Source organism: Saccostrea cucullata, unplaced genomic scaffold, assembly GCF_032062105.1.
Source record: "Saccostrea cucullata isolate Sc308-1 unplaced genomic scaffold, CSIRO_AGI_Scuc_v1 ctg2042, whole genome shotgun sequence".
NCBI lineage: Eukaryota > Metazoa > Mollusca > Bivalvia > Ostreida > Ostreidae > Saccostrea > Saccostrea cuccullata.
In genome coordinates this window covers 121517-144513 of record NW_026926591.1, presented here as the reverse complement: position 1 = coordinate 144513, position 22997 = coordinate 121517, and the positions used below count along the sequence as shown (strand labels likewise).

The 22997-nt window shown below is 31.8% G+C and overlaps 2 protein-coding genes across 2 annotated transcripts in view; one reads left to right on the top strand and one right to left on the bottom strand.

Annotated features, from left to right (window-relative positions):
* Positions 1-22997, bottom strand: part of LOC134272167 (multiple epidermal growth factor-like domains protein 11) — a 137850-nt gene that overhangs the window by 89869 nt on the left and 24984 nt on the right. The gene's annotated exons all lie outside the window — the stretch shown is intronic.
* The window catches only part of LOC134272169 (multiple epidermal growth factor-like domains protein 6), an 88133-nt gene continuing 74162 nt past the window's right edge, over positions 9027-22997 (top strand). Inside the window, exons 1-3 of the mRNA XM_062754421.1 lie at positions 9027-9229; positions 10752-11009; positions 11331-11465. The gene's annotated coding sequence lies outside the window, so the exon portion shown is untranslated. The remainder of the gene's footprint in view (positions 9230-10751; positions 11010-11330; positions 11466-22997) is intronic.

Here is a 22997-nt window from a genome sequence, read left to right as displayed (position 1 = left end):
CTTTAATCAGCAAATGTACATTGCAGTATGACATGTAATTTTTTTTTAAAGCGTGAGAATCATCAATCACAGATACACGAATTTGACTTTCTTATATTGTTCAAGTCATCGGATATCCATAATTGCTATGTCATGTGGTAAATTGAGATTTATTTTTACACAATTATTTTTTTTTATTTTATATTCAATATTTTTTTTAAACAATCAAATGCCAAAAAAGTTGATATTTAAATATGTTGATTTGAATTTTATTCTTGACATTTATTTAAAATATTTAAAAAAATGATATGTTTCTTAAGGATCATTAATAATATTGTTCTTTCAACTTTACTACTTCTTTTTTCTGATTAAAAATGAGTATTAAAATATCTGCATTGTCATCGAGTACGTCTCATAGTTTTAAGACAACTGACCCGCTTCCTATCTCCATAGAAACGACAGTACTGGATTTCCCGAAATGACAAACAACGGAAAATGGGACCTGTCAAGGACAGCTTTGCCATTCACAATGGGATTTTTTTTTAAATACAGAAACGACATGAACGAGTCAGATGCAGAAATTGATGTAGGGTCTATTCAAAAACAGGTAAGGAAAAAAGTATCCGATACATATGTAACACGCTAAACACGATTAGAGGAACTCAAAATTACACCGGTGACTGATGGAATTAAATGGAATTATGAAGAATCTCTGTCTAGTAAGGAGAGTATACCAGGGACATCAACAATAGTGGGAAACATGGGATAATTTGCATAACGGGCGAAGCCCGTTATGTTAAAATTGTCACATGTTCCCCACTATTGTTGATGTCCCTGGTATACTCTCCTTACTAGACAGAGATTCTTCATAATTCCATTTTTACTTGAAAAAACAATCTGAAAATAAAACAAAATAGCGGCAAATTTGGTAGATTTGAAATGCTCGAGGCATTCTTTGTTATTTTTCATTACCCCGCCCCATGACGTCACATAGGAGTCGGAACCGGGGGGGGCTAGGGGGGGCTTAGCCCCCCACTTTTTTTCCAAATATATACTTAGTATAGACATTGAACATATCTTCGTAAGTTTAGCCCCCCCCCCCCCACTTTCCACAGATACGTCTTAGTATAGGTTAAAATTGGGAAAAGTGCTGGTGTTTGGAAGAAAACTTTTGGTACTGGAGTTCGAACCAAGCCCCCCCCCCCCCCCAAACACCCACCCACCCACCCACCCCCTTCCCCACCCACCTACCCACCCACCCCCCCACCCCCCCACGAAATAGGATTTTCGTGTTTGGGAAATAGACATTTTCTTTTTCTGGAGGTACAAAAAAAATATTTCTTACACTTAGCCCCCCCCCCCCCCCCACTTTCAATTTGCTTCCGACGCCAATGCGTCAAATTCTACTATAAAAAAATAGTCCAATACAAAAACGGAACAAATTTAATGCTTCTTTAGTTATACTGCAGTCAAATATCAACATTTATAAAATAAACAAAAAAATATAATATGATCAAAGCAATCTTAAAGCTTGCTAACTTTAATTATACATGTGACCTAGATTTAGGTTGTCGGAAACACGGATACCTGTATAGGCCCTAGCTAGGTCACTTCTCTACCGCCATATTGAATGCAATATTGCAGTTGATGAAACAGGAGTTGTTCAGCATGGTCAGAAAACAGAATTGTGTGTATTAAAATAAAAGAGGACGTTGCATTGCATATGAAGTTGGGTGGATACATGTATGACTAAGGGACGATGTCTGTATCGGATATATGTAGCTATTCCGATTTCTCCCCGTGGTTGAGATGGGCTTTTTAACATGTTTACGGAAGTGAAGTTGTCGGTCTCGCCAGGCTTCGATGATAATGGACAGTGTTGAGCTAGTGACTTGCTTTTGATCCGAAGATAATTCCTCATATTATTTTGTTTGTAAAAAGATATATCATATCTAATTACTTAGTAAAGATTTAAACAAAACATCTCTCTTTTTTGTTCAGTTTATTTATACACCACTCATATACATGCAAGTTTGACATTTGACCTTTGAGTAGTATTTCAATAGAGAAATTTACATGCCACAGAATTCACGGAGAAATTAACAACATTCACTTTTGTAGTGGTTATCATAGGAAAACCAATTTGAAATGGAAATATTCCCCGTTGTGAAATAGAAAGTACATAACCTGGAATTTTATATGAAAAAAAAACTGCTTGAAGATTGCAAGGACACTAATTTGTAATGTTAGTTGAAGCAAAAGTGTGAAGAAGTTTAGATTCATGTATGAATAGGACAGATTTCTTTTGGAAAATATGTCTTTGAAATTAATGGATATGGACTCGATATATTATATAGCAAAAATGTATCATTTGTTTGTCCCTTATAATAATTCAATGTGTTTTATTAAATCTGAATTCGCCTTTTCAGAAAATATCTTGTTTTAAAATTGATTTTTTTTAACAAACACAACAAGAGCTGATTGAAAATTTTGACGATCATATCTAATGTCTAAAACTTTACCCAATTTCACTGACTTGAAATGCAACTTAAAATGAAACAAAATTCCCCTACAAAAAGACCAAGTAGCACTGTATTTGTTTTTATAACTCTCAAAGTTAAACAAAGAGAAACTCAATTTTCTTATAATTATAACATTCTTCAAACTTGAAAAATATCACATTAGAGTACTGGAATTGCATATATTATGTAGCTTATTTTGGGGTTATTAATGCCATACAGGTATGTGTAAAAGTAAAAATAGTGTTCAAGGATTGAATTCTTAACATGAAAGCACACAGATGAAAGTCACATTAATCAACATGTCTCTATGAATATACGAGATGCACTTTATAAATGAGAATAATAATTGGCTCCACTTTACCTTTGATCTAAGTAGAGGATATGTAATAGTATTTCAGTAAGGACATAAACATCTTCTACATGTGTAAGTTGATCTTCCTTGTCCATACTTAACAAAATCAGGATTTTGTACAGTTATGAATGGTTTATATGTCCTTTCATGTGCTCTTATTTACGCTCAGGCATACGGTAAGAAAACATAAATTTATTTGAATTTTTTTTTAATTATTATTATCATTCTTTTAGATTAAACAAGTTTGAATGACAAAGTCCTCATTTGTACACTTTTACAAAAACGTCAATGGATACAATTTTTTTTTGGGGGGGGGGGGGGGGAGGGTTTGGTGTTGGCAAAAACTAGACAATTTTAATTCAAAAACTTTAAAAATATTGACGGTTAATAAATTTATTAAGATTAATAACTGAAAGTGTAAAAAACAATAATAATACTTTTCTAAATTTTTGTATATACATGTATCAGCAAAATTATAATGTTACGAGGAATTGTTTCTTTTAAACTAAGCACATCTTTTCTTTTTATGTAGCAAGTATATTACATGATTTTTATATTACTTATATGTGTTTGCAAAAACAAGTTTCGTCAATATAGCTTTCTAAACTATCACGTATCATTGTTTGTGTAAATTCCTATGCACAATCTTGAAAATACATTTGAGTAACAACTGTCTTCTAGTTGTCATGACTCAAAAAGTAATTTTTGTGTTCTTTTGGATATTGTTATTAGTAGAATTGAGATTACGATAATATCAGAATCACATCATGTTGATTGTTTGCATTTGTAACCTTATCAAAAATAATATCATTTTGCCGAGAAGAACAGAAGTGATTTTGCGTGAAATCCGTTGCCTACGGAGATAAAGCACCCTCTGTTGAACAGTAACCCTCCACTGTTAGTCCTTTCAATTGATCAGGGGACCGGTATATGTCAAAATGAAAGTTTTCACAAAACAAAAAACCTATGAAACACGTACAAATTGTGACATCGTAAGTATATCGACGCCCGTTGCATTTTGTTTTTATCTTCCTGATGTTGAAGTAGGTTGAAGTAGGTACTAAACACAACCAGTCTTAATTTTTACGAGTAAAACATGTATTATGCAAAAAAAAAAAAAAGAAAGAAAAACAACCTTTTCTTATTCGCTTGCATAAATTTGAGTTTTGCGACCTAATTTTACTCCGGAAAATGAATCGCCCAAAATCCAGTATTTCAAATCGTATTTATAGTTGTTTTTTTTTTTTTTTTTTTTTTTTTTTGCAGAGTCAGTTTATTTTTTTGCGGATAAATTTATAACTGAGGCATCGCCATTGAAATATATATGACGCGAAAAATAGTTGGTTCACAGTATTAGATCTAGCAAAATATACCTAGTTAACATTGATGTTCGACCGTATGCATAATACAGCTTAATACAAACTGAATAGAGGGACTTTATTTTTTCATCTCTTTTATGCTACACATGCGTGCATGTAGGCTTTTATATCTGCCAACATCAAGCCATTCTTAAACCTGATTATTATAATGCTTGCCACATCATATATGACACTTCGCATTCTGCTTAGACAGAGTCTGACACATCTGTTTCATACTTGGATATTTTACTTGTAAAAGGCGTTAATGGTAATCTAACAAACAAGGTAAATGATAAACGTGTTGACTTTAACTTTTTTATCGTCAACTACCCTTACTTATGCAGCAACATACCTTCATCACTTGCATACGAAGTCTATATATCGATACGGAAAGTCATGCTCTATGTATGAACAATTTCTAAATGAAGTAAATTATTAACAAGCAAGTTGGTGAAAAACAATCAACAGTCTCCTTTAAAGTCATCATTTCGTAAATGTTATGGTCTCTACAATGACCTTGTCTTGCTGACTGACGTTTTTCATACTTATTGTTAGTCCATTTTATTCACTGAATTGACGAAGGATTTTACCGTTATTTTCCGATCATGACAAGAAGCACACGGCGGATGTGACTGGTCAGCAGGGGATGCTCACTCCTCAATGGCACATGATCCCACCTCTGATGTTCTGGGGGTCCGTGTTTGCTCTGCTCCTATTTTGTATTGTTTTATGGACTTTGATATTGAATACTGTTCATTATATTCATATCTATCTTGAAAACTTAAATATCATAGACTTAAGCAATTTTTTTTTAAAACGTGAGCTGTAAGGACGCACAAGAAATAATGTTATCATAGATGAAGGTTTAAAAAATACCTTTGTAACCAAAGGGGGGTAACAAAAATATACTTACAAAGAGATTGTCAAATATGTTACTTTTAAGGGAGGAAGTAAAATTACAAACTGTCTCTTCAAACGTTCACTAGAAAAATTACTGGATAAAGGGAATGACTCTATGTATGCTTATAATAAAAAATATGTAATGCATTAATTTCTTAATATTGAAACAGAAAATTTAGTGAAAATACTTGGAAAGAAATGAAATTCTTCTTCGAAAATAAAAACAGAATAATAAGGTCACATGTTTGCAAGAAATGGACTCTCAACACAACATCTGAGGATCTTAAAATATTTTTTTTTTAAAAGAATATGGAAAAGAAAATTTCTCTTTCATTTCATATTTTCCTCGTAAATTCTTTTAAATAAATAACGTATTTACACGGTAATATGAAACATGCTCATTCAAAAAAAAAAAACGTGACTTTGATAACTACTAAACAGGGAAGATATACAATCTTTCAATTATTATATTTTTGTTTGCCTTCGTTTCGAGTTTTGCAAATTAAAGCATTAAAAAAAACGATTAAAAATATCGAGGACTGTGTTAATATAGGTAATATTATATTAAGTCACTATGAAACCGTAGATCTACCTATTACCCCAGTCACATAAAAAATGATATTGTCGATTAATTTATCCTTATTACGTTTCATTTTTGTGTCATCTGCGAGTAGATTTGCAATAAGGAATCACTTGACACTGTGTCGATCTATCCATCTCTCTGTCGGTTTGTCCGTCTGTCACACTTTGTACCTTAAGAAATGAAAATAAGATATGTATCAAGAGAGATTTTTCCTACAGCAAATATGTGACCTTACACTTTTCTGGAATCTTCTAGAAAGGAAGTTGAATAACGTAATATTAAACTTTACCTAAATAGACTATGATAATCCGGAAAGACTGACACGCATGATTCTATGTGGACTTTTCCGGAATGATCAAATTAATAGGGTCACTTCCATAAACTCATATGTCCGAGACAAGCTCGTATATATGGTGTAATCTCAGATTCCCCAAAGACAACAAGATGTATGTTTAAATTGTTTATTGTGGCGCATCTGGCCGCGGTGAATTATTCCAGGGGCTACCACAGGACTGCCCTCAAAATAATAAACTAACAATACCAAATATGTGACGGCCCAATATTGGGCGGATCCAGCACTGGGTATGTCACAAGTGCGTGGATGTCACGAAAACATGTACAATAAAATCCATAGTCAATTACCCTTAAACAATAAAATCCATAGTCAATTACCCTTAAACAGTCAAAGTATTATCTAATGCCCACTTATCAATATCAATCAATAACGCATATTCAATTTAAATTCAATGTACAAATTCAACAGTTCAACTTCAATATAACAATCAACCAATCTAATGAGCTTGATGTGTTGCACTCCTCCAATTGCGTTGAAATGCGACGGAATACGCCACTTGCAAGGGTCATAACCATTGTGTGCTGGCCTAAGCCAATCACAAAGGTTATGGCACTGCAACCGCCACAAATGGGGTGCCAAGAACCATGGTGGCGGCGGCAGTACCCCAACGCAATTGGTCACCACGACCAGGACTTGCTCAATAGTCAATACCAAGGCTTTGTATTAGGGATGGCAATCGATTACAGAATTGCCAATCGGTTAATCGCTAGACGTTCCGACCGATTAACCGGTTAGTCGTATCAAAAATACATATTTATTTGAAAATTATATTTGTTTTTTTTTTTTTATCTTCTAGAAATTCTATTTCAGAAACAGAAAGAAATTCTTTTTTAAAAAGTGCTAAACTGTTGATATTTAATCAGAACAATTTGTGAATTTATTTTTTTATATGACGAAAAAGGATTAAGAAATCACCAAAAACACGCTTTACGTAGTTCATATTTAACAGTTTTTCAAGTCATTCTACAATCGTGATACACTCTTTATTGTTGTCGATGTCATTAGTATTTGAAATGAGTTGCCGATTTTTGTTTAAGAAAATTATTTGATCGACAAAGGCTGATGCAAACGATTCCTACGTTCGTTGATAATAATTTCGGATGTAGAAAATATTCTTTCCGAGGGCACAGCATCGTCTCAAGCAACGCTCTGGAGTCCGCATACATAGCTCTCTCCAGATGGGAGAGGGGCGTACATTTTGGCCGTGGTTTGCGACGATAAGGGCATGTAGATGTTCCTGGAATTGATAAATATTTTTTGCCCAAGCCGGCGAGATTAAGAAATTGTGTCCCATGTTCAGCCCATCATTTCAAATGACCAACACTTTGTGTTTCTTTCTTGTTTATAAACTACGATAATTTACTTTCTGGTGCGCAAGCATATTTGATGCCCCCCCCCCCCCCCCCAGTGTAAGTTAATTCCATCGAACAATTTGACATTTTACAGTTTTTCCATCTACCTCTCTCTTAAAATATTTCCAAGCATGCGATATCGTTGGGGGTGGCATTTTCAATGACAAAAAGTAGTTAGTACTGGTAGTTACAAATTAAAAGTTGTTACACACAAACTTAAACAGTATTCAGTAGTAAATTAATATCATTCAAGCATGACTAGAGAAACGCCGGTTATGTTCATGTCGGAAAGAGGTCGGTGTTTTAACAGTAATTAACACTTATCAAACCGTCCAAAACCCTGGTGTCAATTATACGGTTGACTGTAATTTTCTCCGAATTATTATAATTGGACAACTTTGACACCGTTTAATAACAGTTCAAGATTTGGAATGAAAAATTACAACTTGAGAAATTTTGCGAAAAATACGCATATTTTCATTTTTTGATTCGACTAACCGATTAGAGAATTTGCAATCGATTACCATCGTTCCGACCGATTAATCGATTAACCGGTTAGAAATTGACATCCCTACTTTGTATGCATTCCCCTTACCAAGCATAAGTTGCTCGATCACCCCTTGGAAGTTCTTTAACAATAAGTCTTCCCCCAGTTGCGATAAATGTACCCCATCTCGGTGAATAACCCCTATGTTTACCCTCAAATTGTAAATGTTTTATTTAGACCCAACCCTGTGATGTAATCATCCTAATTGCTTCCCTGTTAATTCTTGCCCTGGCCTTTTCCATCGCTTTGACATTGCTAGAATAACGCCATACATACCTTGGGAGCATACTTGACCAAATTATTTTTAAAATGGGGAATAATTTAGATACCTGTGATAATGTTTCTTTGATATGTAACAATAAGTCCTTCAACTTTAGAAGACCAATATTGTCAGCCCCACAGTGGACTATAACAAGATTGGGTTGGTCTTCTAATCTCTGTAGGAGCTTCAATTTAGGTACCAGTTGACTCAACATCATACCTCCATAGCCCTGCCACCATATGTGTGAGTTAGGTACATTCCGATTGTGACCACCTGTTCTTGCTCTTGCTGTTAAAAAGGCTCTCTTCACGATTGATGATCCAACGATCCAAACTTTAAAATTGTCTGAATTCAAAAACTAGATGAATGATAAGATTTGAATGATTAACGAATGAATGAACAATAAGCATTGGAACGCCATCTCCCCGAATTTTAAATAACCTCCCTTGATGCCCCTTGCTGAGAGTTCTAGGGTTTTAGCAGCAAAACACATTACACAACTATTTCATGTTTTCTGTTGTCATATTTTAACCACTATTTAGAACTAACTACTTAATAAGTATTCAACAAAGCAGAAAATCTTACAATGGCGTTCTTTAAGCAATATATATTTTCTATTTTTTGAAAAAAAAAATGAAATGACTGATGTCTACATGTACAAAGGTTTCTTACATCCCTTTAAGTTACTTCAAATACATTTTCTTATCAACAATTATCTTATCATAAACATATATACTTTATTCATTTAAATACACTATATGTATCTGTGTTTATTTATGTTTTTTTTCCAGAAAATTTAGCATATCAAAAACCGACATGGCAGAGCTCAACTCATGAGAATGAATACAGTGATTCTTCAAGAGCTGTTGATGGTCGTAAAACAGATCTCTCTTTTTACGGAAAACAATGCAGTATTTCTACGAATGAGGAAGACACTGCAACGTGGTGGGTAAATCTGAAGGGGATCCGAGGCATAGAATCCATTGTCATTTATTACAGAACTGACAACTTGGCTTGGAGTACGTTCGACGTTAAAATATTTATCTGATTTACATCTTCGCATTTATTTGATATTTACAAATGAAAATTAAGGAATCAATGCCTTTTAAAATTTGGTGTTTATTCTTAATTGCGAGTATCAAAGAATTAGCAACAATAAATTAAACAATCTTGGATGAATCATTGTATTTACTACTTTTAAAACTTGTTGATTTAAAAACTAACTGGAAAATAATTGCAAATTTGATTTTGAATATGTGTGTGTGTGTTAGGGTGTGTGTGTGAGAGAGAGAGAGATAGGGTGTGTGAGGGTGTGTGTATGTGTGTTGTGGCGAAGGAAAAACTCTTAAGAAAGATATATTGCAACAATATTTCAAATTAATGGTCTCTATAATCCAGAATATTGTTGAAATTTTGGAATCCTGCCATCTAAAAATCTGTCATAAGACGTATAATTACTTTTTAAGAAAATGATTAAAATATTATTTTTCTTTTATTTTTTAAAACAAATTTAAAAAATAAAATTGGAGGAAAATTAATAACGCAGTACTGTTACATGTAAGGCTTCCCGGAGCTTAAAATGCATTTAAACGTAACACTGCATTGCAATGTTTATTTAGATTTTTTTTTTAAGTTATATACTTAAGAAAGACCAAATCATATAGAGCGTTCTCTATGCTATATATAAAGATATTTGCTTCGACATCACATGACCTAGTTGATCGCGTGACGGTCATTTATATTTTATGGAATGTTTCACATAAATCGCTTCGGTGCAGGTTATTAACACAATTATCATTAACTTTTTGTCAGATAAATAAACTCGTTGCATCCTTGTGAACCCGAAATGTACTTGGGAAAAGTCATACTATTTCTTTGATACAAAATAGTTCACATTAACTTTAACTTATCGACAAATCTGAGGGTATTTTCTGATGAAGATCGTCATCTGTTTTAAAACAAAGCCATCATACTTTTTCCCAAGCAGGATTCAGTTAGAGCCGAAACTCCTCTTACGTATTTCCACAAAAGATATTAAATAAATTCTCAAAAATAACCTGCCCCAGGCTCTTTCATAAACATATTATGAATTCTGCCTTTGTTCACGGGTTTAAAAAGGGTAAATGTCAAACGTGTATTCTTGTACGTAGTTTGAACACGCTGACTCTTAAACATGATTAATAAAGCAAAGTTTTTAAAATTATACGGATATATTATATTTCTGAAAAAAAATGATAAGAACACGTTTATTTTAAACTAGCATTCTGTATCTTTATGTGCAGACTGAAATAAGGTGAAAAGTTAATGACACTCTCCCCGTCATTACAACTCAAGTATGCAGTGACTTGACGTCATTTTCAATTATGTTCGAAGAAGTGCTTACATAGAGTACTCTACAATGTTCTCTGGGAAGCCTTATCGTACATGGGAAATTTGAACATCAGGATTAACTTTTTTTCATTTTAGCACTTGTTTCTTCTGTGATTTAATGCGTTTTTAAGAATTTAATAAGCTATTAAAGTAAACCATTGAAATTTTAAGATTCAAGAAATGGTCACGCAGCTAGATTTCTAGGATTTTATGTGTACATTTCAAACACAACAAACATACTCGATGGCCACTTATGTTTTCATGATACAACCTACACCAGGGCTTCGATACCAGCTGTCGCTAACATAAGCTGTCCTGTACACGGACAATACGTCATCTACTATAACGAAAGACGACGTCAAGTTTTTAGCTATCCATCTGGATATTCGTGGTATGCATATATCGAGCTCTGTGAGGTCGAGGTTTTTGGTAAGATAATTTTTTTTTAACAAAACCTCATTTGCATAAATATGTCTAATGGAATAAAAATCAGACCTGTTTTATTGATTTCAAGTGCATATGGAAAAAAATTCAGAACCCATTTAAAGGAAATAGATAAAGTTTTATGTAAAGTAATACAAATTTCATATTACATGTAGAATGATTTTCCTTTACATTGAAAACTACCTTGAAAATTACGATTTTATTAATTTTTGCATAGCATTGTTTCATGATGATTTTTTTCAATAAGAAGTTTTTTTTTTAATAATTATTGATAAATTTGCTAACAATTATTAAAAATATCTTAAGGTTGCTCCGATCCTACACGTTATGGCTCAGATTGTTCTCATAAATGTTCTTCCCACTGCCTCGAATATTGTCACATAGAGTCAGGATGGTGTTCCCAATGTGGACCTGGGTACAAAGGAATTAAATGTGAACAAGGTTAGTATCTATTGTCACACTGCGTTCCTGTCGTTGCGCAGTACAATTTTTTTTTTGCTCGTCTGAGTTGTATATATGATGAAAATCAATCCATCTTTTAACCAACCAATTAAAGTATATTAACTTTTCCTTTTATTTCACGAAATTATATTGAATGAGTGATTTGATCACATTCCGATTTACATAAATAACTTATTTAAAGATACATTAACTAACATTTCAGATGTAATTAAATCTGCGCTTGTAACTTTTTAGTGTCTATTTTTTTTTTTAATCTATGCATCTGTTTATTTATTTTAATAAAGAATGTGGTGATGGTTTTTTTGGGGAGCAATGTAGTAGGACCTGTGGTCATTGCAAACAATTAAGTGAATGTCATCCAGTCAATGGAAAATGTATGCATGGTTGCTTCACAGGATATGAAGGACAGTTCTGCAATAAAAGTATGTTGAAATGATTTTAAAAACTATCTCTAAAAAATTTTTACATGTGGACAAGCACGTAAACCAAACATACCAACTATTTGATGTAGGTATAAAGTTTTCAACGTTTAAACATATGCCTTTATATACTAAAGCATGTACAGGCGGATATTTTGGAGAAAATTGTGTACACAGATGTAATGCCACATGTAAAGGTTGTAACAGGACAAATGGCGTTTGTGAAAATGGATGTCATACGGGGTGGAAAGGAACCTACTGTCATGAAAGTAAGAGGCCTTAGATAAATTTTCAATCTGTGATTATTTCATATGAATTGTCTTTGTTATCTTTACTTCTTATTGAAAAAAAAAACATCATATTATCTGGTCAATGAAATACAAAAGTATGCAATGAGAAAGGATAAGAAAATCCTACAACGATGTTCATGTTTTTTTTTCCTTCTATTTGTCCTTATGCATTGTATATTTAAAAAACACCACTTATAAATAATATTGAGGATCGGAAATATAATGGATACGAATAGAACTTATTAATTAATATTTTTTTTCAGAATGCGACGGGGGATTTTATGGAAATAATTGCAGCAAGGCTTGTGGACACTGTTTTAACTCAGAGCAATGTCAGCCAGTAAACGGGACATGTATGAATGGATGTGATCCAGGATACCTGGGGTTGTCATGCAATGAAAGTAATACTTGCAAACATTTGTTATATTCACAGTTCAGAAAAAAATATTTTTCCATTACCCAAATCTTCAAAAAAAAATATTTTTTATTTATTTCTCATGCCTTTTAGCATGTGAAAACGGAAAATTTGGAAGAAATTGTATTGAAAAATGTAACAGTACCTGCTATGGTTGTAACAAAACAAATGGTAAATGTGAAACAGGGTGTCAGCCAGGTTGGAAAGGTGACTACTGTCATGAAGGTAATCTAGCAAAGGATGTCAGCATTATAAAATCATTCGTAGTAATCCTGATCATCCATTAATGAGACACGCAGTCTCACAGTCTTATTAGTTTAGAAAAAGGAGATGAGCAATTCATCACACTGTCCAAATCCTATGAAATTGAACCAAATGTCATTCAATGAAAATCTTGTCTATTACATTTTATGGAAGGCCTGAAATCATTAAAATTGACTTACTTATCTAAATATATATATATAATCCATCATTTCTATTAATGCAATAAGATTTTAACTTGCAGGTGCTTCTTTTAATGTATCTTAAGTGCATTTTCTTTTATACACAGTCTTAATTTAAGTTTCAGATAGAAGTTATTTGAACTTTGTACAAAAATATCTGAATTTTTATTCATTTGATTACAAAAAGAAGATTTATTTTAATATAATACAGAAATGTAATAACGATGTGCATATGGTTTTGACATTTTAAAAAACAAAACCCGACCTCGCTTTCTTTTTCATATATTTTGATGCATATCAATATCCGAGTGGAATTTTGAGAATAAAAGTTTAAATAGTTGAAAAATGTTAATGTATTTTTTTTCATTTATAAAATTCCAAAAATTTCAGTTATTTAATCAATTCTGATATTTATTTGTTCGACACTTCGCCAAAAAGAAATCCTTATGGTTTTGTTTTCTAAATAAAATCTATTAGAATGTGACGGCGGTTTCCATGGAAATAATTGCAGCATGAGTTGCGGTCACTGTGTAAACTCAGAACAATGTAATCATATTAACGGGATGTGTATGAACGGTTGTAATGAAGGGTATGAAGGAATTACATGCAATGAAAGTAAGTTGCATTGAATTCTAACTGATTTGGTTTTTCTTCAAAGATGCTATTTTCTCAAAAATACGCTAATACGATTAATTTTTCAAGTCTTATATGCCTTTCAGCTTGTAAAAACGGAACATTTGGACAAAACTGTATTGAGACGTGTAATAGTGCGTGTTATGGCTGTAACAGAACTAATGGTAAATGTGAAACTGGGTGTCAGCCAGGTTGGAAGGGAGATTACTGTCATGAAGGCAAGCGATCTATTTCACTTTGTTTGTTTTTACCATAAATACACTAAGAACTTTTATAGCTTGACACATTAAATATGAAAAAAATATTTAGCAAACATCCGTTATACAATTTAATTGGATCATTCTTGACAATTAATCCGAGCATCTGCCATCCATTTCGAATGCTTGTTATAATCTACCATCCATTTTAAATCATTGTTATTATATAGGCATGTTTTGCAGAATATTCTGTTGGATTTAACATGCAAAAAAATCATATCTAAAAGTCACCCTTTACAAGATTTCATTTCCAATTTAATTTGATTGTGCTTGTCTTTAAACAATATTTGATTGGATATTCTTAATTATACGAGTTCGGGATTACATGCAGTATAAATGTAACATGTAAATTTTAAATCTACACAATAAACTCTTAGAAATAAAAATGCGACATTAAAAATCTAAGCTTTAATAAAAATCTGTATTATAAAAATAATTCACACTTACACACTAAAGAATATATGCAAATTTCCTTCTTTTATTTAGAATGTAAAATATTTGATATTTCTTGCAGAATGCGATGAGGGATTTTTTGGAGAACAATGTAATACATCTTGTGGACATTGCAGAAAAACAGACGAATGCCATGCAATTAATGGGTCGTGTTTAAATGGTTGCTCTGAAGGATATGAGGGACAACTATGCATTGAAAGTAAAATATGAAAGAAAATAAGAGAGACATTTTTCAGTTAAACTTGTATATTCCGGAAACCCCAGGTTTCATTGAAATTTACGGACAAGGGAGCTTTCAGTGATAAATATCTTCTGGATTACATAAATTACACTTCTCATAGAAATGTTAAATATTTTATTTCTCTTAAAATGTCTAGCTTGTTCTTATGGATTCTTTGGAGAAAATTGTCTCAACACCTGTAACGATACATGTAACGGGTGCAACAGAATAAATGGTGTTTGTGACAGTGGATGTCATTCCGGTTTGAAAGGAGAATTCTGTCATCAAGGTAAAATTAAAGAAAAATATTCTCAAAATCTCAAACTCAAATAACAAATAAAATTATCAGTTATTTTATTTTCTCCTTTTCCATTTACTCATTTAATCACTTTTTTAAAGATAGTTTTGCCATAGCCAGAAAAAAAAAAAAAAAAAAAAAACGGTAGTAAGGTCTAAAAATATACCAAATAATAATGATAGATCTCACCGAGTATTTTTTTTTTATTTTTCATTATTTTTTTACTTTGTCAATTATACAACGATTAAAAAAAGTTTTTCCATATTTGTTTTTTTAGAAAAAGAGAGTGTATAAATGCATAAATTTGTTCTAGAATGCGATGGTGGATTTTACGGAATTAACTGCAGCATACTTTGTGGAAACTGTGATACCTCAGAACAATGCCACCCGATTAATGGAACATGTTTACATGGTTGTGATGAAGGGTATCAAGGGATTTTCTGCAATGAAAGTAAGATGTCAATGACGAATTTAAAAAAAATATATATATAAAATTTACTACCTTTAAAAAATGTTCGGATATTTACAAGATAAATGGTTGCTTCCTTATATTACACTTTAGCATGTGAAATTGGAAAATTTGGGAGAAACTGTATAGAGATGTGTAACAAAACATGTTATGGTTATACATGTAACAGCACAGACGGTAAATGTGACAATGGGTGTCATCCAGGATGGAAAGGAGATTTCTGTCACGAAGGTATACCTTAAAATTATAATAATAAAACTCTACACTGCTTAGATTTTTAATTATTTATCACTTTTTAGAGAAAATGGGATGATTGTAGTAGAAACAATTATAAATGCCAATGTAATTGGTAAAATAATAAAAAAAAAACTTTAAGTATGTAAACATTTTTACGCCTAGAAAGAAGAAGTTTTCTTTAGAAGGAAATAATTAATGGAACATGTATCATAATGTAAATTTATTCTGGTCCATGTAGAAAACCTTTAAATCAAAGCCCATTAAGTAAGAAAATAAGTACAAAATAAAAGATTGATACTTTGAGAAAAAAAAATAATGGGAACTTACCTAGCTAGTGATAATTACGATGTAGATATTCAGGCATTGTCAGGCAGGGAAATTACTAGTTGTATCATGAAAGAATGAATTAGACCATTGTTTTAGATTTGAAATATTTTCAAATAATGACTTTAGAAGTAGGATGAGGTAAAATAGGCATTCCGTATATCACCTTAGTTTAGTCCGAAAAAACGGAGAGGTATTTATACATTGCACTGTGTAAAGGATAACATCACACCTGTGGACAGGAAAGATAATTTTTGTAAGTTGATAAGGCGTCATAGAAGTATGTAAATTAAAGTTTAAATATGTCGCGAACTCTAGGGATTAGGTCTGTTCAAAAAACATTGGAGAATTGTTTTCTCATGTGAAGAAGTTGACGTTGTTTTTAAGTTTCTTGAACGGCAAGACAAAGTTGACCAAGGTGTTCCTTTGCAACTTTAGTCTGGGATTTGTGTCTGCTCAATAGCCTGAGTCAATATGTTATTTTTCATATCTAAAGACTGTGATGATGGGTTCTATGGCAAGAATTGTAACATGACGTGTGGATACTGCAAGGATTCGGCGGATTGTAACCCAATAAACGGGACGTGTTTGAATGGATGTTCAGGGGGATATGAAGGAGAGCTTTGCAACAAAGGTATTTCAAAAACAAAGTAACAGAAGAATTGTATTTCAAAACATGATAATAAAATCACAAATCAGAATAAAGTTATAATCAAAAAATTTCCTTCAAGCATGCAGTCGAGGATATTTTGGAGAAAACTGCGTCAGTACGTGTAACAATGCATGCAAAGGATGTAACAGAACAAACGGGATTTGTGAAAATGATTGTTATCCTGGTTTTAAAGGGAAGTACTGTCATGAAGGTAAATATTTTGATATCATAGGTTGTTTTCAACGAAAAAATAATAATAATAGAATTAAAAAAAAGATCAATACTATTTCACATTGAATTTTAAGTCACCTTCCTCCTCTGGAAAATAATCTAGCAAAATTCAATTGAAATACAATTTTTGACTAATAATATATCGTTTTAATCGTAGAATGTAACAATGGATTTTATGGAGATAATTGTAGCAGGGTTTGTGGAAATTGTTGGAAGTCAGAACAATGTCAGCCAAAGAATGGAACGTGTAAAAATGGTTGTAATGAGGGTTTTGGAGGAACATTGTGCAATGAAAGTAAGATTTGTTTCGCGGGTGTCCTTTTCATATTAAAGAAAAAAATATAATTATATATATTTATTTATTTATCTATTTATTTATTTATTTATTTTCTATGCCTTTTTGACTTTATTGAAAAAGAACATGAAAAAAAAAATTTTTTTGGTTTAAAAAAAAATGATATTTTTAACAGCGTGCATGAACGGAACATTTGGACGAAACTGTCTGGAGACCTGCAATAGTACTTGTAGAGGATGCAACAGAACAAATGGTATCTGTAACAATGGATGTCATCCTGGTTGGCAAGGAGAATTCTGCAATGAAGGTGAGAACTTGAAGTGCAAACCTTACTTTTCTTTTTACATAGAAAGTCACTTGCAATCAATCTGAATATGGAAAAGTGGATATCCTTCCCAAACTTGAAAACAAACAATAAAAAAATATTAAATATTCGTACAACTTTTTCTCTTAAATGAGCGTTTACGTGTATATTTTATAGTCTTTTAAATGAACTTGTTGGTATAAGAAATGTTACCTATCATAGGGTCTAGAATTTGTTAACCTTGTTTTGACTTGAATGATAGCTAGGTCCTTGATTTACACTAGAATGGTTAGGCATAATATCCTTGATCGATTCATAGGGTTTACCGGGGGTTTACTAGTCAATAAGGAATATTTACCCCCCGTCCCCCTTATGCAGTTTGTTAAACATCTGAAAATTTAGATTGATCTTGTTTAAACCACCTTAATACATGTATTTATTTGTATTGTTAATATTTGGCTGAAAGATATTTCATTTTTGTTATTGTCATGCTTTACATTAGCCTCTTCTCGTTATTTAAGGTTAAAAAAAAATAATTATTTTCAGAATGTGATGATGGTTTCTTTGGGGAGCAGTGTAATATGACTTGTGGGCATTGTAAAAATTCTTTGGAATGTTTTCCAATTAATGGAACGTGTCTAAATGGTTGTTCCGAGGGATTTGAAGGGCAGTTGTGTAATGAAAGTAAAACAACTATTAAAATACATTGTTTTGATATGTATGCATATATAACATAATTTAAAAAAAATATATTGTATGATTCTGAAGAAAATATCAATGCAATTGTAATGAAAGATATATTTAATATTTCTATTCTACTTCTTATTCTGAAGCTTGCATGGAAGGATATTTTGGAGAAAACTGTGTCCACGAGTGTAACAATACATGCAGAGGATGTAACAGAATAAACGGTTTGTGTGAGAATGGATGTGTTCCTGGTTGGGAAGGCGATTACTGTCATCAAGGTAAAGGAGACAGATTCATTTCAAAAAATCTTTAAGCGATGGCCTTTTTAAAGAAAACTGTTTGATATCTTAAACAAAGTTTTAGATAATCACTGAATGGATTTCTGTCATTAATTTTTTTTCCAAGAGGTGAATGAACGATGGATGAAATATTTCTGAGTAAAAGAGGTTCATTCGGTCATTCTTATAGATCATGCATTTACCATTCAGTTGTTTTATCTTATGATTACCGAAAAAAAGATATCGAAATCGAAGCATACTACCTCTAGAAAAATATCAATAAAGTAACCATAATACAAAATAAACCATTTCAGAAGTAATTTTGTTTATTACTTTTGATGTGATTTTTTTTAGTATGTGTAGGTGGATTCTTCGGTTATAATTGCAGTATTCCTTGTGGACACTGTGTAAAATCAGAACCATGTAGCCATATTAATGGGACATGCATGAACGGCTGTGCTGAAGGATATGAAGGGACTTTTTGTAACAAAAGTAAACATGTTATTAATATGAAATATGTATCTCTGAGAAGAATCATTAATTTCTAATTATATAATCCAATTTTTACCACATACATTTTGATAAAATTTTGGTTTTACTACTGTACTTGACAGCCTGTGGAATAGGAACATTTGGACGGAATTGTTTGGAGATCTGTTATAGTACATGCTATGGATGTAACAGAACAAATGGAAAATGTGAAAACGGATGTCATCCAGGATGGAAAGGCGATTACTGCAATGAAGGTACATGTACAACTGTAAGCTAGTAAACGATATCACCTTTTTAAAAAAGTATGCTTGTTAACATTTCACCATAGATTATTTCAATACCTGTAATATAATTTCTTATATGCAAATAGTTGATGCATGCGTTAGTTGATGAGCAAGAGAACCAATCTCGGTAACAAAAATATAATTTTCAGCAAACCGTTACAATCATCTTTTAGAAAGAATAGGCATTTCAAACAGGACCATTGTCATATCTTATTTATGACTCTACAAAATTAACTTTATTTTATATTATTATGAACTTGTGAGTATATTTCAAAATTTTTACATTTTCATCTTTAGTCTTTAAATACAACGTAAAATATTTCAAGTTTAAGTTGGTTTTGAATATCTATTATTCCTATATAAGTAAAATGAATATCAGGTCCCGGGATCATGAATCATCTTAAGCTAAAGTCAAATTCTTTATTTTATCATAAAATGTCGTAAGGGTTGAGAAGACCAAAAATAAAATATTTTCAATAATGCTTCTCAAAAGAGTTGTTGTTTGCAAATATCGAATTAATTTTCTCAATTAATGAATATTTATAGGTGATAGAAAATTTGCCTTACATTGTAAGTTTAAGTTTTTTGTCAACTTCAGCGTACTTATATGTGCAATCAGAATCTGTTTTAACAAAATAATTTTGCAAATGACCAATGACGAGGTAAGTAAATTTACGAATTCCATTTTTATTGAAGTAGCAGCTGTCAATGATATCAAATAGCCTGCATTTTAATTTGTCGTGGGGAATTGTTGTGTATAAATTCGAAAAGTCGTACGTTTTTAAGCTGTTGATTTTTGTAAAGTCTTGTGATTTCAATATGTCAAAAGTTCTTTAGTTTGTTTTCTTAGATTTGTTTAGTATCCACATCTAAATTACACCACTTCTTGAATATATAGTAGCACAGTATTCTTGAAGTTTTTCCTTCACTACTGTCAATAACTTAGTGAGGCGTAACAAAAGAGGCTTGGTTGAACATTTACTTGAACCTGCAATGTATCTTTGTTTGTAAGGATTCTAATGAAGTTTCGGAATCCAATATATTTAATGTAGTTCAAATTCATTTTGGCTTTGTGGAATATTAAAAGAATTCAAAACTGTTTTTTGGAGAATTTCTTCCGTAGAAAGGGAAGTATGAGTATAAGTAGGATTACCACTTGTAGGATTAAATTCAAGTTCTTCTAGAATGCAATTTACATAATGAGCCTTACAAAAGAAAACAATGTTGTTACAGTGTTCCTGCTTTGTCGGATGATGGCTTAAACATTGTCATCTTCAGTGTTCCTTTTAGTTATGTAGCAATTCTGCGCTTTCATTTGGATATGGGTGTGTTGCTTCCCAACTAGTTACGATACTCAAGAGTGGAACCCCAGTATGTGAATTTTTTCTTACGCCTAGACTACTGACAATTGAACGTTTCATTGATAGAATACATGTTTGAATAAGTGGGTTTAAAAAAGAATGATAAGTTTATAGAGATGACAGCGTCCAAAATAAAACATTCTGTAAAAAATTGCAGTGACGGATCTTATTTTGAAATCAACCACTGTTCCTTAATTTCTCTTTTTGTACAACTATTCCATTTTGCCAGTTCTGTTATATTCCTTTTTGTGCAATTATTATTGGAAAAAATAAACATTATAGTATATGTGTTTCTATAAATTGCAAAATTAATACTATAGTTTCCTTATCATACACGAGGAATTAATTATCGCGTAATTTCATGAGAAGCAGTACTCGCGAAATAAAATAACTCGCTTTCATTTTTAAAATCTATGTTAATTCTCTTGACCGCCATTCGCGAATAATTATTCTCGATATTTGACGTTAAAGGGCCCTTTTAAGATAATAAGTTATCGCCAAAAATATGTTATTTACAGTAATGAAAAGGCTATTAATTTTTTTGTAGGTGTGTATGACATGAAATTAATCATATTTTTAGGATGTGATGATGGATTCTTTGGCGAAAATTGTAACAAGCCTTGTGGATACTGCAAAAAACATGTGGATTGTAACCCAGTTGATGGGACGTGTTTGAAAGGATGCTCTCGGGGATATAAAGGACAACTCTGCAACACAAGTAATCAAAACCGTCGATAATATATATATATATATATATATATATATATATATATATATATATATATATATATATATATATATATATAGTTTGTATATTTGATCTTTTTTTTCTAAAATATGAAATTTCCAAAAACGGTATTCACATTTATTTTTATTCTCATTTAACTGACTAACTGAATATCGTTTTTTTCTGAGGTTCCACACGCCTTCGTCTATGTGTAAGTTATTTTTCTTTAAAAAATGCATCTAAAATAAATACGCATATCTTCTTAAGCATGCCAAGATGGATACTATGGAGAAGATTGTTTATACATGTGTAATGATACATGTCAAGAATGTAACAGAATAAATGGTTCCTGTGGAAATAGCTGTCATCCTGGCTGGAAAGGAGAATTCTGTCATGAGGGTATTAATTTATTTATTTTTTACTAACAAATGCTTACTTCCAAAGGTGATAACAATGTTATAAGCCCAATATTTTCTTTGATTTTCTTTCGTCTAAATGTACAAATTGTTGAAAAAAAAGATTACAATGTCATTATTTTATCATGTTTATAACCTTATAAATAATACTGTAGTGTGTGATTTGACTTCGTATGGAGTCGGTTGTAACGAATCATGTGGCAAATGTGCGGACAGGGGGATTTGTCATCACATTACTGGTTCCTGTGATAATGGTTGCGACTCTGGCTATCAGGGAAATAAATGTGATCAAGGTAAATAATTCTAAATGATATGTTTCTGAAAAGTATGTTTTAAAGATATTTTTGCTATATATCAATAAATGTTTGAGGCGGTTTTTTTGTAGTTTGTGAGTTTGGGTTTTATGGTCCTGACTGTAAAAGGGCATGTAGTACGTTTTGTAAAGTATCACGTGACTGTCATCATGTGACTGGTGTTTGTAATTCTGGCTGCAAAGCTGGGGTACAAGGAAATCAATGTCTATTTGGTAATTTATTTTTTTATTTGTTTTATATTTACCGATCATAATAATCAATTTTATTTAAAAGATTTATTTTTCTTTCAGTCCAAGACGGCGAAAACGTGTCCCAAACAAAATTCAATGGTGTTCTGATTGCGCTTTGTGCCACCCTTTTTGTAATATGTATTTATGTATTGTACAAAATACTGAAAAGGTGAGAAATTGTGTTTCAAAATTTTACGTGACCATTTCGTGTTTAAATCCATTATTATCGTTATTATGATTTTTAAAGAGAATAATTTTTGTCTTCCAGTAAGAGGATTCTTTCGAGAAAATTAATTGCCAAGTCTTATTTGGTTGACGATTTTTCCATTCCTGAAAAGGACGATATAGCTTTGATCAAGAAGGACGATCATCCAAAAGAATTAAAACATGATAATGAAGACACGTTGACATTGGCGTTATCTTCTAAATACGATACAAAGCTTTAGACAGTTTTCTTCTACGGGAATTGTTTGTCCAAGATTTAAAATTAGATTATTTTTCCTTATCAATTGTCTAGCACAAGCATTTATCACGAAATTTTTGGATATGCAGTTTTGTTTTCTATTTTCTTTTGATCGATTTGTTTTATCATATTTTATACATTTGTTTAATTTAAAGTTGTATGATAAGAATTCATTAATAAAACCTAGCAAAGTTAACATTTAAAAATATATTCTATAGAAATAGATCCTTTCAAATGATGGAAGGCAAAGAGAACGCTTAATCATAATATCTTTAAACCTGTAAAAAAATCCTCCTGACAGATAGCATTATAGTATGCA